An 18,312-nucleotide genomic window follows, 5' to 3' on the forward strand; every position below is an offset into this window, starting at 1 on the left:
TTTTTTTTCTTTTCTCTCTCTATTTTTTTTTATCTCTAATTTTATCTATATATTTTTGTTTCTTTATTATCTATATTTGTGTTATTTATCTTATACTATCTTTCTATTTTCTCTATCTATTTTTTTTTCTTTCTCTCTATCTATATTTTTTTTCTTTTCTCTATATTTTTTTTATTTATCTCTATATATTTTTTTTTCTTTTCTCTCTCTATATTTTTTTTGCTTTTCTCTATCTCTATTTTTTTCTTCTTTCTCTCTCTATATTTTTTATTTTTATCTCTATTTTTTTCTCTTTTCTATCTCTATTTTCTTCTTATTTTCTCTCTCTATTTTTTTTCTTTTCTCTCTCTATTTTTTTCTCTTTTCTCTCTCTATTTTTTTCTTCTTTCTCTCTCTCTATTTTTTTTTCTTTTATCTCTCTATTTTTTTTTCTTTTCTCTATCTATTTTCTTTCTATCTTCTCTCTATTTTTTTTCTTTTCTCTCTCTATTTTTTTTCTTTCTCTTTCTCTCTCTTATTTTTTTCTTTTCTTTTATCTCTCTATTTTTTTTTCTTTTCTCTCTCTATTTTTTTTTCTTTTCTCTCCACACCTAATCTATCAACCAAAACAACCAATAATAATAATCTCTCTCACCACTATCACAAAAACCAAACCAACAAACCAACACACACCAACAACAACCAACAACAAACAACAAAACCAACAACAAAACCAAAAACACAAACAAAAACAACAAACCAAAAACAAAACAACAACCAAAAAACCAACAACCACAAACCACAACAAAACCAAAACACAACAACCAAAACCACCACCACAAACCACAAACACCACAAACAACAAACACAAAACACCAAACCACCCAACCCCAAACACACACCCACAAACAACACACAACCACAAAAACCCACAAACAACAAACACCACAAACACACCCCAAAACCACCAACAAACCCAAAACACACAAACCAAAACACCCAACAAACACAACAACACCCCAAACCACCCCAAACCACCAACACCACAAAAACCCAAACACCACAACAACCCCAAACAACCACACAACCACACAAAACACCACCAAACCACAAACACAAACAAACACACCAAAACCACAAAACAAAAACAACAAACAAAACACCAAACAACCCACCACCCCCAACAACACAAACCCACAAACCACCCAAAACCCCACAAACAACCAAACCACAACACCAAACAACACCCAACAACACCCCACAAAACAAACCCCAAAAACCCACACACAACACCCCAACAACCACCAAACACCAAACACCCAACACAACACCCCAACCACACACAAACCACACCAAACCCACACAAACACCCCACAACACCAAACAACCCAACAAACCCAACAACACCCCCCCCCACAACAACCCCCCCACAAAACCAAACACCCCACAAACCCCCACAACAACCCCCCCCAACACAAACCCCCCCACACAAACCCCCCCAACACAACCACCCCAAACACCCCCACACACAACCCCCCAACACAACCCCCCACAACAACCACCCCCCCAACACACCCCCAACAACCCCCCACAACCCCCCAACACCCCAAAACACCCCCCACAACCCCCACACACCCCCCAACAACCCCACACCAAACACCCACACAACCACCCCCACACACCCCCAACCCCCAACACCCCCCAAACCCCAAACCCCACACAACCCCAACAACCCCACACAACCCCACAACACCAACCCCCACAAACCCCCACAACAACCCCTACACCCCACAACCCCAACACCCCCCCACAACCCCCCCCTCCAACCCCCCACAACCCCCCACACCCCCACAACCCCCCCCCACAACCCCCCACAACCCCCCCCCCCCTCAACCCCCCCCACAACCCCCCACACTCCCCCCACAACCCCCCCACTTCCCCCCCCACAACCCCCACAACCCCCACACCCCACTTCCCCCCCCACTCCCCCCCCCAACCCCCACTTCCCCCCCCCTCTTCCCCCCACCCCCCCACTCCCCCACAACCCCCCCACTACCCCCCCCCCACTACCCACCCCCCCTATCCCCCCCCACATTCCCCCCCACTCTTCCCCCCACCCCCCTCTTCCCCCCCCACTCCCCCCCTCTCTTCCCCCCCCTCACTTCCCCCCCCTCTCCCCCCACCTCCCCCCCTCAACCCCCCCCTCTCTCCCCCCCCTCTCCTCCCCCCCCCTCTCTCTCTCCCACCCCTCTCCCCCCCCTCTCTCCTCTCCCTCCCCCCTTCTCTCTCCTCTCCCCTCCCCCCCCTTCTCTCACTCTCCCCTCCCCCCCCCTTCTCTCTCTCTCCCCCCACTCTCCCCTCCCCCCCTTTCTCTCACTCCCCTCCCCCCTCTCTCTCTCTCTCTCCCCTCCCCCCCCCCCTTTCTCTCTCTCTCCCCTCCCCCCCCTTTCTCTCTCTCTCCCCTCCCCCCCCTTTCTCTCTCTCTCCCCTCCCCCCCTTTCTCTCTCTCTCCGCCCCCTTCTCTCTCTCCCGCCCCCCTTTCTCTCTCTCTCCCCTCCCCCCCCTTTCTCCTCTCTCTCCCCTCCCCCCCCCCTTTCTCTCTCTCCCTCCCCCCCTTTCTCTCTCTCCCCTCCCCCCTTTCTCTCTCTCTCCCCTCCCCCCCCTTTCTCTCTCTCTCCCCTCCCCCCCCCCTTTCTCTCTCTCTCCCCTCCCCCCCCTTTCTCTCTCTCCCCTCCCCCCCCCTTTCTCTCTCTCTCCCCTCCCCCCCCCTTTCTCTCTCTCTCCCCTCCCCCCCCCTTTCTCTCTCTCTCCCCTCCCCCCCCTTTCTCTCTCTCTCCCCTCCCCCCCCCTTTCTCTCTCTCTCCCCTCCCCCCCCTTTCTCTCTCTCCCTCCCCCCCCTTTCTCTCTCTCTCCCTCCCCTCCCCCCCCTTTCTCTCTCTCTCCCCTCCCCCCCCTTTCTCTCTCTCCCCTCCCCCCCTTTCTCTCTCTCTCCCCTCCCCTCCCCCCTCCCTTTCTCTCTCTCTCCCCTCTCCCCCCCTTTCTCTCTCTCTCCCCTCCCCTCCCCCCTCCCTTTCTCTCTCTCTCCCCTTCTCTCTCTCTCCCCTCCCCCTTTTCTCTATCTCCCCTCCCGATTTTCTCTCTCTCTCTCCCCTCTCTCCCCCCCCCCCTTTCTCTCTCTCTCTCCCCTCTCCCCCACTTTCTCTCTCTCTCTCTGTCTGAAATCTCTGCACTCCTCCAATCATGTCCTCTTGTGTACTGCCTATATTCATTGCTCCACCATTTTCAGTCATGCCTTTAGCTGCCTAGATCCTAAGTGTGGAATTTCATCCTTAAATCTCTCCACCTCTGTCTCTTTTTTTAAAGATGCTCCATAATACTGAGCTGTTCAATCAAGCTTTTGATCATCTGTCCTAATATGTGTTTCGGTGTCAAATGTTGTTTGATAACACCCCTGCCCAGGCCAGCCCAACAGGTGGCCCAGGCGTTGAATCTGGCAGGCCTCCGGGCAGAGAGTTCTACAGCGTGTGGGGGAATTCCGAACCGTGGGTTTCCCATGACACTCTAGCTGACCAGCTCTCTGTAGGTCAGCTCAGTAAAAGTTGTGCCTAATATTTCTCACTTTCAATGTCTGTAATGATTGTTTCCAAGGTCAATGATGTGCTGTCATGATTTATGCCTCCATGTGGTAGATGATGGTGTTGTAGCAGCTTTTTTGACCATCTCCCAGAATTTTGGCCTTTATCCAGCATACTACTCAATCGTTTGTTTCATCTTCCAGTAATTTCTCAACTCAGAGAACTGTTTTGAAATTTTTTGACCTTTTTATGCCATAGCTTTTCCCCTCAATACGAAATGCAACTTTACTTTGGCCCAACCCAGTTGTATTACCACTCTTGAAATGCAATTGACAGGATTAGGATTCAAGATTTGTTGCAACGCCATGTGCTTGCAAATTTCCAGTTACTGTTGTAAAATTGCTCCCAACCCTATCTCTATCGAATTTCCTGGCCTACTCTACTATTCTTTGGAGGCATCCTGCATTGAACCCTGTACTCTGGATCTATTTTTCACCTCCAACCAATTGGTTTATTTCCCCCTCTTAATTGTTTATGAAATTTTTTCCATGTGCTTTTTTTTAAACCCTCTTTTTTAAAATTCATTCATGGGATGTGGACATCGCTGGCTAGGCCAGCATTTATTGCCCATCCTTATTGGCCTTGAGGAGGCGGTGGTGAGCTGCCTTCTTGAATGACTGCAGTCCTTGGGGTGTAGGTACTCCAACAGTGCTGTTAGGAATGGAGTTCCAGGATTTTGACCCAGCAACAGTGAAGGAATGACTATATAGTTCTAAGCCAGGATGGTGTGTGGCTTGGAGGCGAACTTGGAGATGGTGGTGTTTCCATGCATCTACTGCCTTGTCCTTCTAGGTGGTAGAGGTCGCGGGTTTGGAAGGTACTATCGAAGGAGCCTTGGTGAGTTGCTGCAATGCATCTTGTACACGGTAAACACTGCTGCCACTATGCGTCGGTGAAGGGTGTGAATATTGAAGGTGGTGGAGGGGAGCCAATCAAGCGGGCTGTTTTGTCCTGGATGGAGCTGCACCTATCCAGACAAATGGAGAGTATTCCACCACACTCCTGACTTGTGCCTTGTAGATGGTGGACAGGCATTGGGGAGTCAGGAGGTGAGTTACTCGTCGCAGAATTCCCAGCCTCTGATCTGCTCTTGTAGCCACAGTATTTATGTGGTGGGTCCAGTTCAGTTTCTGGTCAATGGTAACCCCCCTGGTGTTGGTGCGTGATTCAGCAATGTTAATGCCATTGAACATCAAGGGGAGATGGTGAGATTCCCTCTTGTTTGAGACGGTTATTGCCTGTCACTTGTGTGGCACAAATGTTACTTGCCACTTATCAGCCCAAGCCTGGATGTTGTCCAGGTCTTGATGCATCTGGGCAGTATCTGAGTCGTCGTGAATGTTGCTGAACATTGTGCAATCATCAACGAACATCCCCACTTCTGACCTTATGATGGAGGGAAGGGCATTGATGAAGCAGTTGAAGATGGTTGAGCTTAGGACACTACCCTGAGGAACTCTAGCAGTGATGTCCTGGGACTGAGATGATTAACCTCCAACAACTGCAACCATCTTCCTTTGTGCTAGATATGATTCCAACTAGTGGAGGGTTTCCCCCCGATTCCCATTGACTCCAGTTTTGCTAGGGCTCCTTGATGCCATACTCAGTCAAATGTTGCCTTGATGTCAAGGGCAGTCACTCTCAGCTCACCTCTTGAGTTCAGCTCTTTTGTCCATGTTTGGACCAAGGCTGTATTGAGGTCAGGAGCTGAGTGGCCCTGGTGGAACCCAAACTATGCATCAGTGAGCAGGTTATTGCTGAGCAAGTGCTGCTTGATAGCACTGTCGACGACCGCTTCTGTCACTTTGCTGATGATTGAGAGTCGACTGATGGGACGGTGATTGGCTGGGTTGGATTTGTCCTTTTTGTGTACAGGACATACTTGGGCAATTTTCCATATTGCTGGCTAGGTGCCAGTGTTGTAGCTGCACTGGAACAACTTGATTAGGGGTGCAGCTAGTTCTGGAGCACAAGTCTTCAGTCCTATTGCCAGAATGTTGTCAGGGCCCTTGGTCTTTTCAGTATCGTGCGGTGTGTTCAGCTTCGTCAGTTGTTTGTTTCTTAAATTCCCATTCTGGCTTTTTTATTTCTTAAAATTCCCCACCTGCTCTTTAACCTCCAGTTTTTAATTCCCAATCTTTTTCAATTGGCTTCTTGTGGATCTTTTTTTTTTTTACATAATTCCTGTCCTGATCTTTGCCCTATTGTCGCTCTATTGTAACCCTAATTGTGCTTTTAAGTTCCAGCCCACTTTTTAACTCCTTTTCTCCCTTTTTTAAATGCCCAACAAGCTCTTCAAGTACTGTAGGCAAACCCAAGGGACATTTCTTGGTATATAGATTAAAAATGTGTAGCATTGTTCCTCTTCTCTATTCTGTGTTCAACTTTACAGTTCGTAAAACTTTTTCTTTTAATGTTGTGTGGTTTGCATTCACTAACGTTTGTGTCTAATTGCCTTGGATTGCATCAATAGAAACCAAGTTTTATTTTCCATAAAGTATTGAAATAAACTTTATTCTTGAGGAAAGCATATATTCAAAAAAAGTTAAATGTGAATTGGAGATTTTGTCAGTCAGTTAATTGATGTCTAGCAAGGAAAATGCTCAGATATGTTTTACGGCAAGCAGTATTTAGACACAACTTAAGTCTTTCGATTCAGAAAAATGAATGCCAATAGATTTGTTAAATGTACTGGACCTTGTAACAGGATAAGAAAGCTTCAGTTGCATTGCTTGATAAGTGTATAAGAAATAGGGGCAGGAGTAGGCCATTTGGCTTCTCGCCTGCTCCACCATTCAGTAAGATCATGGCTGATCTTTTACCTCAACTCCACCTTCCCGGACTATTCCTATAATTTTTGATTCCATTAGTAACCAAAAATCTATTTCTGAATTGATAGACTCGACAACTGACCATCAATGGCTCTCTTGGGTAGAGAATTCCAACGGTTCACAATTGCTTGAATGAAAAAGTTCCTCCTCATCTAAGTCCCCAATGGCCAACTTATTATTTTTGAGATTGTGACCCCTAGTTCTAGACTATGTAGCCAGCGGACACATTCTCCCTGCTTCTACTCTGTCAAGCTCCTTCAGAGTTGTATACTTTTCAGTGAGGTCTCCTCTCATTCTTCTAACTTCTAGGGAAGGTGGATCTAGTCTACTTAATCTCCTCTGATAGAACAACTGACTCATCCCAGGAATCGGTCTGGAGAACCTTCATTTTATTCATTCATGGGATGTGGGCATCACTGGCTATATCAGCATTTATTGCCCATCCCTAATTGCTCTTGAGAAGGTGGTGGTGAGCTGGTTTCTTGAACCGCAGTGGTCCATGTGGGATTTTTAGTGTCTTCTACTTAGACAGCTACAAAATTTTAGTTTAATGTCTCTGGCATTTCCTTATTCCCCATTATAATTTCTTTCGTCTATGTCTCTAAGGGACCCATATTTACTTCCACTAATGTCTTTTTAAATAACCTATAGAAGCTTTCACAATCTGTTTTTATGTCCCTTGCTAGTTTACTTTCATATTCCTTTTTGTTCATCAATTTCTTGGTCATCCTTTCCTGAATTTTAAAATCTGCCTAATGCCCAGGCTTACTGATCTTTTTGGCAAAGTTTTCGGCCTCTTCCTTTTAATCTAATACTATCTCTGTAGAATCACAGAATGGTTACAGCATAAAAGGAGGACATTGGTCTGTTGTCTGTGCCGGCTTGCTGCAAGTGCAGCTCAGCTGATCTCTCTCCCGTAGCCCTGCAAATTATTTCTCTTCAGGTGTTTTATCCATTCCCTTTTGAAAATCCTGATTGTATCTGCCTCTTCCACACACTCAGGTAGTGCATTCCAGATCCTAATCACTCATTGTGTTTAAAAAAAGGTTTTCCTCATGTCTTTTGCCAACATCTTAAATTGGTGTTCTCTGGTTCTTGACCTTTCCGCCAATTGGAACAGTTTCTCTCTATCTACTGTGTCTCGACCCTTCATGATTTTGAACACTTCTACCAAATCTCCTCTCAACCTTCCCTTAAGGAGAACAACACCTGCTTCTCCAATCTATCCACATATCTGAAGTCCCTCATCTCTGGAACCATTCTTGTGAAAATGTTTTGCACCCCTCTATAAAGCCTTCACACCCTTTCTGAAGTGCGGAGCCCAGAATTGGACACACTACTCCAGTTGAGTCCAAATCAGAGTTTTATAAAGGTCATCACCACTTCCTTGTTTTTGATCTCTATGCTTCTGTTTATAGAGCTCAGGATCCCTTATTCCTTTTTAACCACTTTCTCAACTTGTCCTGCCAACTTCTAAGATTTGTGAATATATAACCCCAGGTCTCTCCGTTCCTGCACCCCTTTAGAATTGTGTCCTTTATATTGCCGCCTCTTATTCTTCCTCCCAAAATGTATCAGTTCGCACTTCTCTGCTTTAAATTACATCTGTTAGGTGTCAGCTCATTCCACCTGCCTGTCTATGTCCTCTTGAAATTTCATTACTATCCTGTTCACAGTGCTTTCAAGTTTTGTTTTATCTGTAAATTTTGAAATTATGCCCTGCATACCCAAGACTAGCTAATTTTATATCCAGAAAAGCAGTGGTCCTAGTACTGACCCCTGGGGAACACCACTGTGTACCTTCCTCTGTCTGAGAAACAACCATTCATCACTACTCTAGTATAAGAGCAAAATACTGCAGATGCTGGAACTCTGAAATGTGAACAGAAAGTGCTAGAAATACTCAGCAGGTCTGGCAGCATCTGTGTAGAGAGAAACAGAGTTAACGTTTCAGGTCTGTTACCCTTCAGAACTGTCAAAAGTTCAAAATGTAACCGTCTTTGAGCAAGAGAAAGGAGGGAGGGTCTGTGATAGGATGGAGAGGGGAGAGATTAAATGGCAGATGTCATGGAACAGAATGCAAATGGAGTGCTAAATAGTTATAGTGAAAGACAAAGCAGGAGTCCAGAGAGAGTGCTAATGGCAGAATAATGAACAGCTCTGTATGTAAGCAAAATTATGAAAAATACGTTTAAGACTAGAACATGGTTAAAAAATAAATGATAAAATATGTATTTAAAAAAAAGGCTGCGTTTGCTGACAATGCTACCACTAGGTGGCACTGCAGTGGCACATGCGCAAATGCAGCATGTGCCACTAAAACGTCACAGTCTGCGACTTCAGGCAGCTGCCAGGACTAAAGATGGCGCTGCTCAAAAAATCACACGAAGGCAACCTAACCTAAACACATGGCAGCACACAATGGCGGGAGGGAGAGCGCGAGCGGGCCATGGACGGGGTTGGGCGGGGTGGGGGGGGAGTGGGCTGGGAGCGGAGCGGGATGGGGTGGGTGGTGGGGGGAGCAGAGCAGCTGGGGAGAGCGGCAGGGGTGGGGGGGAGCAGAGCTTGACGCATGGGTGAATACCTGTTGGAGTTGCATTGCTGTACGCGTAAAGCGCATGCGCAGAGACCGACCAGGCGCATTGCCCGAAGATGCACACGTCATGCGATGACGTCATCGGCACATGTGCTAACCAGTCCTGGCAAGTCGGAACGCAGCGCGCGCGCAGAGAGCAGGAGCCCGTCTGCGCATGTGTGCACCTTGGCGTAGCCTGATGACGTCAGTGGCCGGCTGTGTTGTCAGGAATCACTTTGAAAAAATAATGGGGCTCATGGTCTGAAATTGTTGAACTCGTATTGAGTGCAGAAGGCTGTAGAGCACCTAATCGGGAGATGAGGTGCTGCTCCTTGAGCGTGCGTTGATGTTCAATGGAACACTGCAGCAGGCCGAGGACAGAAATGTGGACATAAGAACAAGGTGGTGAATTAAAATGGCAAGCAACCAGGAGGTCGGGATCATGCTTGCGAACCGAGCGGAAGTGTCCGGCAAAGCGGTCACCCAATCTGCGTTTAGTCTCCCCAGTGTAGAGGAGACTGCATTGTGAGCAACGAATACAGTATGATTGCACCATGTTCAGCACCATTCGCGACTCCTCAGATACAGAAGTAGTCTGTGTAGAAATTCAGCAAGACCTGGACAATATCCAGGCTTGGGCTGATAAGTGGCAAGTAATATTCGTGCCACACAAGTTCCAGGTGATGACCATCTCCAACCAGAGAGAATCTAACCATCTCCCCTTGACATTCAATGGCATTACCATTGCTGAAACCCCACTATCAACATCCTAGGGGCTACCATTGACCAGAAACTGAACTGGAGTAGCCATATAAATACTGTGGCTACAAGTGCAGGTCAGAGACTAGGAATCCTGAGGCGAGTAACTCACCTCTTGACTTCCCAAAGCCTGTCCATCATCTACCAGGCACAAGTCAGCAGTGTGATGGAATCTATCCACTTGCCTGGATAGGTGTAGCTCCAACAACACTCAAGAAGCTCGACACCATCCAGGACAAAGCAGCCTGGTTGATTGGCACCCCATTCACAAACATTGACTCCCTCCACCACTGACGCACAGTGGCAGCAGTGTGTACCGTCTACAAGATGCACTGCAGCAGCGCACCAGGGCTCCTTAGACAGTACCTTCCAAACCTGCGACCTTTAACACCTAGAAGGACACGGGCAGCAGGTGCATGGGAACACCACCACCTTCAAGTTAGGGCGGCGCAGTGGCTAGCACCGCAGCCTTACAGCTCCAGCAACCTGGGTTCAGGTCTGGGTACTGCCTGTGCGGAGTTTGCAAGTTCTCCCTGTGACCGCGTGGGTTTTCTTCGGGTGCTCCGGTTTCCTCCCACATGCCAAAGACTTGCGGGTTGATAGGTAAATTGGCCATTGTTAAAAATGCCCCTAGTGTAGGTAGGTGGTAGGAGAATTGAGGGGAGGTGGGAATGTTAGAGGGAAAAATGGGATTAATACAGGATTAGTATAAATGGGTGGTTGATGGTTGGCATGGCCTCGGTGGGCCAAAGGGCCTGTTTCGATGCTGTATCTCTCTATGACTCTAAGTTCCTCTACAAGCCACATACCATCCTGACTTGGAACTGTTCCGTCACTGTCACTGGGTCAAAATCCTGGAACTCCCTTCCTGACAACACTGTAAGTGTACCTACCCGTCATGGACTGCAGTGGTTCAAGAAGGCAGCTCAACACTGCCTTCTTGAGGGCAATTCGGGATGGGTAATAAATGCTGGCCTGGCCAGCAACTCTCACATCCCAGGAATGAATAAAAGAAAAGTATACTAAATTGAAAGACGTACAAATAAATCACTGCTTCACCTGGAAGGAGTGTTTGGGGTCTCAGATGGTGAGGAGAGAGGAAGTAAAAGGGGACGTATTCCACCTCCTGCGATTGCTTGGAAGGAGACGAGGTATTGGGAGTGATGGAGGAGTGGACCAGGGTGTCCCTTCAGAATGCTGACTGGAGGGGAGGGGAAGATGTTTGTTGGTGGCATCATGCTGGAGATGGCAGCAATGGCGGAGGATGATCCTTTGGATGTGGAGGCTGGTGGAGTGGAAAATGAGGATAAGAGGAACCCTGTCACATTGGGAGGGAGGGGGAAGGGGTGAGGGCAGAAGTTCAGAAAATGGGTCAGGCAAAGGCTCTGTCACCACAGTGCAGGTTGAGGATAAAAGGAAGACATATCAGAGGCGCTTGTGGAAGGTTACATCATCAGAATAGATGCGTTGGAGACGGAGAAACTGGGAGAATGGAATGGCCTCCTTCCAGGAGGCAGGGTGCGAGGAAGTGTAGTCGAGGTAGCTGAAAGACTGTTACATTTTGAACTTTTGCCACTTCCGATGAAGGGTCACAGACCTGAAACGTTAACTCTGTTTTTCTCTACACAGATGCTGCCAGACCTGCTGAGTATTTCCAGCACTTTCTATTCTCATTCACCACTACTCTTTGTTTCCTGTCACTCAGCTAATTTCGTATCCATGCAGTTTTAACAATTTCCCTTTGTCACACAGTTTGCAGGGTTTTTATTCATGGAACAAACAATTTGGGACAAGAATTCTGGAATAAGTTCCTTTTACTTAAAAATCAAAGAGATTTCAAGTAAGCATCCAATATTACTGTCAGGCAGTAATCTCATTGCACATAAGCTTAAGGGACTAGAATCAAAACCTCATGTATGAACACCAGCGAGTGCTCAGTTTGGCAGTGACTTGCGTAGATTTTGAATTGGCAACCGACCACATTGCCCTCGACTACAGCCCTGAGTATCTTTTAGTGACATCTTTTATACCTTTTTCAGGGTGGACCTGAATGTTGTATTGACAGGACCTTATTGTCCCATAAAGGTTCCCCTTAATGCAAAATGCCCAATAGAATGTTAAGTTCTTTCACTAAACCACGGAGTAAAAGCTTGCTCTTATGTTATCCACCTTCCATTAATTTTCACATTCCAACTCGGGTTTTTTTTAAATCAATAGTTCATTAAATTATCTATGGGCTTCAAGACCGGACCTGAGGATGTTCTTGTTTTTCTCATTCCAGTCGGAGATGTTCCTGCGTCACGCGTCTCTTATCTGTCAAATGCAGCTTGCAGCATTCATAGCACTTTGTACTTTACTTTAAAAAGTCTTTTGGCCTTGAAAAGCCTTTTGATGCAGAAAAATTTAGTAAATTCTTAGTTGGTCAAGTTACAGCAAACTATACAGAAAAAAAAAAGTATTCCTGCACTGCCACTTTCCCTTTTATTCCATGAGCTTCAACTTTGCTGGCAAATCTATTATATGGCACTTTTGGAAGTCCGCGTACGCATCAACCGCATTACCCTCATTAAACATCTCTGTTACCTCATCAAAAAAACTCAATCAGTTTAGTTAAACATGATTTGTCTTTAACAAATACATGCTGGCTTTCCTTAATTAATTCACACTTGTCCAAGTAACTGTTAATTTTGTCTCAGGTTATCATCTCTGAAAGCTTTCCCACCACTGAAGTTAAACTGACTGGCCTAACGTTGCTGGGTTTATCATTTTTTGAATATGAATGTAACATTTACTGTGCTCCAGTCCTCTGGCGCCACGCCTGTATCTAAGGAGGATTGGAAAATTATGACCAGTTTCTCGACAATTCGCACCTTTAATTCTCTCAGCAGCCTCAGATGCATCTCATCTGGGCCTGGTGACTTATCAGCTTTAGGTATAGCCAGCCTTTCTAATACTCTTATCAGCTTTTAGCCCATCCAGTATATCAAGTACCTCCCCTTTCATTCTGACTTTGGCAGCATCTTCCTTGATAAAGACAGATGCAAAGTACACATTTAGTATCATAGTCATGCCCTCTGTCTCCCTGCATTGATCCCCTTTAATTTCTCTTGTTAATCACAGTTGGACCACTTTTCCCACTGGGTTTTTAATTCCTTTAAAGGAATGCACTATAGGTCCCCAACCAGTTAGAGGGAGCGAGAAGATCAAATATGGAGGCAAATTACTGAGTGCAAAAACCTTCAGGCAGTTATAGGGGATTTTAACTACCCAATATTAACTCTGATAGAATCAGGTATTGAAGGCACAACATTTTTACAATGCATTCCGAACAACCTTTTTTGGCCTGTACATAACAAGCTCAACAAGGGAAGGGGCAGTTAGTTGTAGTGCTTAGTTTTATGAATGAAGCTGGGGCTGGGCAGATAGATGGGATATCAGTGGGAGACCATTTTGGTAGTAGTGATTGTAATTCAGTTAGATTTAGCATAGTTATGGAAAAGGCCAAAGATAGACCAGGAGTAAAAGATGTCAATTGGGAAAGGCCAATTTTACTAAGCTGTGATGTAATTTAGCAATAGTGGACTGGAAACCGCTACTTGAAAGTAAATCAGTAGTAGAGTAGTGGAAGGCATTCAAGGAGGAGATAGAGAGTTTAGAATAAATATATTACCACAAAGGAAAAGAGTGGAACTTCCAAATCTAGAACCCGCTAGATGTCAATGAGCATTCAGGGTAGGATAAGGCAAAAAAGGGAAGCTTATGTCAGATACCGAGAGCTCAAACTGCTGAAAGCCAGCAGGAGTACAGAAAGTACAGAGGTGAAATTAAAACTGAATTTGGAAAGCAAAGACAGGAAATTAAAAAAATTAGCTAGTAAAATCAAGGAAAACCTAAAGATGTTTTATAAATACATAAAGAGCTAAAGGATAACTAAGGAAAGAGTAAGGCCTATTACAGCCCAAAAAAGGTAAGAGGAGGAGGAAGACATGGGCATGGTCTTCAATTAAATTTTGTGTCTGTCTTCACAAAAGAAGTGGAAAGTTGTAAATATTGTAGTTAAGGAGGAGTGTGAAGCATTGGAAGGGTTAAATGTAGTGAGAGAGAAAATATTAAATGGTTTAGAATCTTCAAAAGTAGATAAATCGGCAGGCGTGGATGAAATATATCCCAGTCTGTTAAGAGAAGCCAGGTAGGAAACTGCAGAGACTGACCATCTTTTGCCTATCCTGTCACGCTGTAGGCCTTGTTCCATAGTGCTGGAAGACTACTAATGGTGCACCATTGTTTAAAAAGTGAGAAAGGGATGTGCTGAGTAATTACAGGCCAGTCAGCCTAACCTCTATGGCGGCAAATTATTGGAAAAAATTTTGAGGGTCAGTATTAATCGTCATTCAGATAGGCACAGATAATTCAGAACAGTCAACATAGATTTATTAAGGGAAGGACATATCTAACTAAATTGATTAAAATTTTGAAGAGGTAATGGGGAGGGTCTTTGAGGGTAGAACATCTGGTGTAGTCTACCTGGGTTTTAGCAAGGCTTTTGACAAGGTCCTGCATGGTGGACTGGTCAGAAAAGTAAACGTCTATGAGATCGAAGGGCAAATGGCAAGTTGGATTCAAAGTTGGCACAATGGAAGGAAGCAAAGGGTAATGGTCAACAGGTGTATTTGTGAATGGAAGGCCGTATCCATTGGTGTTCCCCTTGGGCTCAGTACAATGCCCCTTGCTTTTCATCCATATCAATGGTTAGACTTAACTGTAGGGGGCATGTTTAAGAAGCTTGCAACTGATAGAAAATTGGTTGTGTGGTTGGTAGTGAGGAGAAAAGCTGTAGATTTGCAGGAAGATATCACTGAATTGGTCAGATGGGCAGAGAAGTGGAAAATTGAATTCAGTGTGGAGAAATGTGAGGTAATGCATTTGGGGACGGCAAACAAGACCAGGAAGACACAATAAATGGGAGGATACCGAGAAGTGAAAAGCAGCAGAGGAACCTTGGAGTGCACGTCCACAGATCTCTGAAGGTAGCAGGACAGGTAGATAAGGCGTTTAAGAAGGCGTATGGGATTCTTTGTTTTGTTAACTAAGGCATAGAATGTAAGAATAGGGAAGTTATGTTAGAACTGTATAAAACACTAGTTAGGTCACAGCTAGAGTACTGTGTACAGTTCTGATCAGTACATTACAGGAATTATATGATTGCAATAGAGAGGATACAGAGGAGATTTGTGAGGATGTTACCAGGACTGGAAAATTTTAGCTATGAGGGAAGATTGGATAGGCTGGGGTTGTTTTCTTTAGAACAAAGGCTGAGGGTAGCTTTAATTGAGATGTGTAAAATAATGAGGTGCCTAGATAGCGTGGGTAGGAAGGACCTATCTTCCCTTAGTAGACAGGTCAATAACCAGGGGCATAGATTTAAATTAATTGACAAAAGGATCAGAGGGGAGTGGAGGAGAAAGTTTGTCATCCAGAGGCCAACTGGAACTCTGCCTTACAGAGTGGTAGGTGCAGCAACCCTCATTCCATTTAAAAAGAACTTGAATGGGTAATTGTGAAGTGCTGTAACCCTGCAAGCTACGGACCAAGAGCTGAAAAATGGGATTGAACTGGATAACTCTTTTTAGGCTGGCAAAGATATGATGGGCTGAATGGCTTCCTTCTGTGCTGTAAATTTCTATGATTTATTTGCAAATTTTGAATTCATTCTTCAAATGTTTATCATTGCTTATCCACTGCCATATATTTAAATTTAGTTTCCCAATCTACCTTAACCAACTCGCCCCCTTACACCTATGTAGTTTGCTTTTTTCAGATTTAAGACCCCAGTTTTGGACTGAACTAAATTACACTCAAGCTCAATATAAAATTTGCTACAGGTTATTAATTAACCCCTTTCTCATTGTGCGATATTAAATCTAAAATAGCCTGTTTTCTAGTTGGTCCCTTGACACACTGATCTAGAAAACTATATAGTATGCATTCCATGAACTTATCCTCCACACTATTACTGCAACTTTGGTTTGTCCAGTCTATATGAAGATTAAAGTTGTCCATAATTAGGGTATTACCCTTGTAACATGCATCCCTAATTACTTGATTTATTCTCTGCCCGATGCTACGCTAGGCTACTTAGGGGGCTTATAAACTACTCCCCACAGTGTTTCCTGCATTTTTTCTTAACTCCACCCAAAGTGATCCTACATTTTGATTTTCCAAGATAAGACCCTTTCTTCCTTACTGTCTTTATCCTGTCCTTTTCCATATTGCCCATCTTCTCTAAGAAAAGTCAACTATCCTGGAATATTTAATGTCCAACCTTGGTCAACTCTACAACCATGTCTCTATATTGGCTATTTGATCAAATCCATTCATTTCTATCTGTGCCATTAATTCATCTATTTCGTTGGGATTGCTTTGTGCATTCAAGTATAGTGCCTTTAGTTTTATTTTTTCTATTTTTCCCTGATATCATGCTACTGCCTCGTTATATTAATCTCTCTGCCCTGTCTTGACCCATTCTGCTTATTTTTACCTAAATTGTTACTCTGCTATTCAGCCTTGAAATTTCTCCTGTTGCTTTTGCTTTAATCCTTTCCTCAATCCTCCCATCCCTCCTTGATTAATCGATTATAATGTATCACTATGTTTAAATGCTTTCTTAAAAAAAAAGTTGGTAAAAAATAAAAAATGAATTGTAATTTACAATGCTGTTGGCATAAGATTTTAATATTGGAAAATGGCAGACTGAAGGTAACATTGTCTGTACAAGACTTTGGTAAATTGGCATTTTCAATTCAGTAGTGGTATGCAGATATGATTTCTGTTAAATACGTATTGGAAACTGTGGAGTGGTGGTAAAACTAACCTGCCTAAAGTGAAATTTTCCCTTTGGCAGTAAAACTGATGACCTTAGTAAAGGCACTTAACTATCTACAGGGTGCCTAGCCCTAGTAAAAGTACATCCTAAGTTCTCAATGAGACGAATCAAGAAATAGGTTATCGTGCTTTTAGGACCTCTTGTGCACGGTACAGGTATGGTAGTATAGTGGCTATGTTCTTCTTTGGCCTCCTTATCTCGAGAGACAATGGATACGCGCCTGGAGGTGGTCAGTGGTTTGTGAAGCAGCGCCTGGAGTGGCTGTAAAGGCCAATTCTAGAGTGACGGGCTCTTCCACAGGTGCTGCAGTGGAATAGGTTATCATGCTTTTAGGACCTCTTGTGCACGGTACAGGTATGGTAGTATAGTGGCTATGTTACTGGACTATAATCCAGAGGCCTGGACTAATAATCTGGAGTTCAAGTTTACAAGTTCAAATCCTGCACAGCAGCTGGAAAATTTAAGTTCAGTGTTAGTTAAATAAATCTGGAATGAAAAGTTAGTATCTGTAGTGGTGACTGTATAGCTACTGGATTGTCATAAAAGCCCAACTGGTTCACTAATGTCCTTTTAAAGAAGGGAATCTGTCGACCTTACCGGTGTGGCCTATATGTGACTCCACACTCACAGCAATGTGGTTGACTCTTAACTACCCCTTGAAATGGCCTGGCAAGCCACTGCGTTGTATTCAAGTAGCCTTGCCAGCGCTGACCACGTCCCATGAATGAATAAATAAAAATTCTGTCTGTAGTATGTACTTTCTCTACAAGATACATTGCAAATATTGAAAACTCACTATAAAAGTATCTGCTATTCAGTGGTTTCTACCACCAAGACTAGTAAGAACAACAGGATCATTGGAATAGCATCACTTCCATGTCGTTCACTATCCTGATTCTGACCTTTTTTAAAATTCTTTCATGGGATATGGACATCACTGGCAAAGCCAGCATTTGTTGCCCATCCCTAATTGCCTCGACACCTGAGTGGTGGGCAGAGGGCAGTTAAGAGTCAGCCACATTGCTGAGAGTCTGGAGTCACATGTTGGCCAGCCCAGGTAAGGATGGCAGATTTCCTTCCCTAAAGGACATTAGTGAACCAGATGGGTTTTACATATATATTTTTCTTCCTTGAAGTATGTTGGTTAAAATTCTGGAATTCCTACCTGACACATTTGTGGACGCTGCATCAGCAGAAGTTCTGCAACAGTTCAAGGAGAATGTCTTCTGTCAACTTCTCAGGGCAGTTAGGGGTGGGCAATAAATGTGATTCAGATCCTGAGCTCACGCATGAAAAAAACAAGAAAGCTATTTAAGTTGGATGGTGAATTTAGAACAATACAGCATGAATATAATGTACCACACCAGGAATTAAATCTGTTGATTAAGGCAATTAAAAAAAAACTGTTACTAGAAGATTAGGAATAAGGTTAATTGTTAAAAGGCCTTCTCTGGAAAAAGATGATGAAATGCTGTGAAACATTTGTTTGTTGATCTGCTTGTAGTATTTGGAGGTTTACTTATGTTCTCAGAGACCAAAAAATCTGCAGGAATGATCCAGTTCTGCAGGTTAAAAAAAAGTCATCATGTGGAACCTGTCCAGTTCAAAATTCTGTGCATTCTTCCATTAGGATTTAAACATATAAAAAAC

The 18,312-nt window shown here is 44.3% G+C and overlaps 1 protein-coding gene across 3 annotated transcripts in view; it reads left to right on the forward strand.

Moving 5' to 3' along the window:
- Positions 1–18,312, forward strand: part of mcc (MCC regulator of WNT signaling pathway) — a 238,146-nt gene that overhangs the window by 100,701 nt on the left and 119,133 nt on the right. The window lies entirely within an intron of this gene.

The sequence above is a fragment of the Heterodontus francisci genome, chromosome 4, assembly GCF_036365525.1.
Source record: "Heterodontus francisci isolate sHetFra1 chromosome 4, sHetFra1.hap1, whole genome shotgun sequence".
Taxonomy (NCBI): domain Eukaryota; kingdom Metazoa; phylum Chordata; class Chondrichthyes; order Heterodontiformes; family Heterodontidae; genus Heterodontus; species Heterodontus francisci.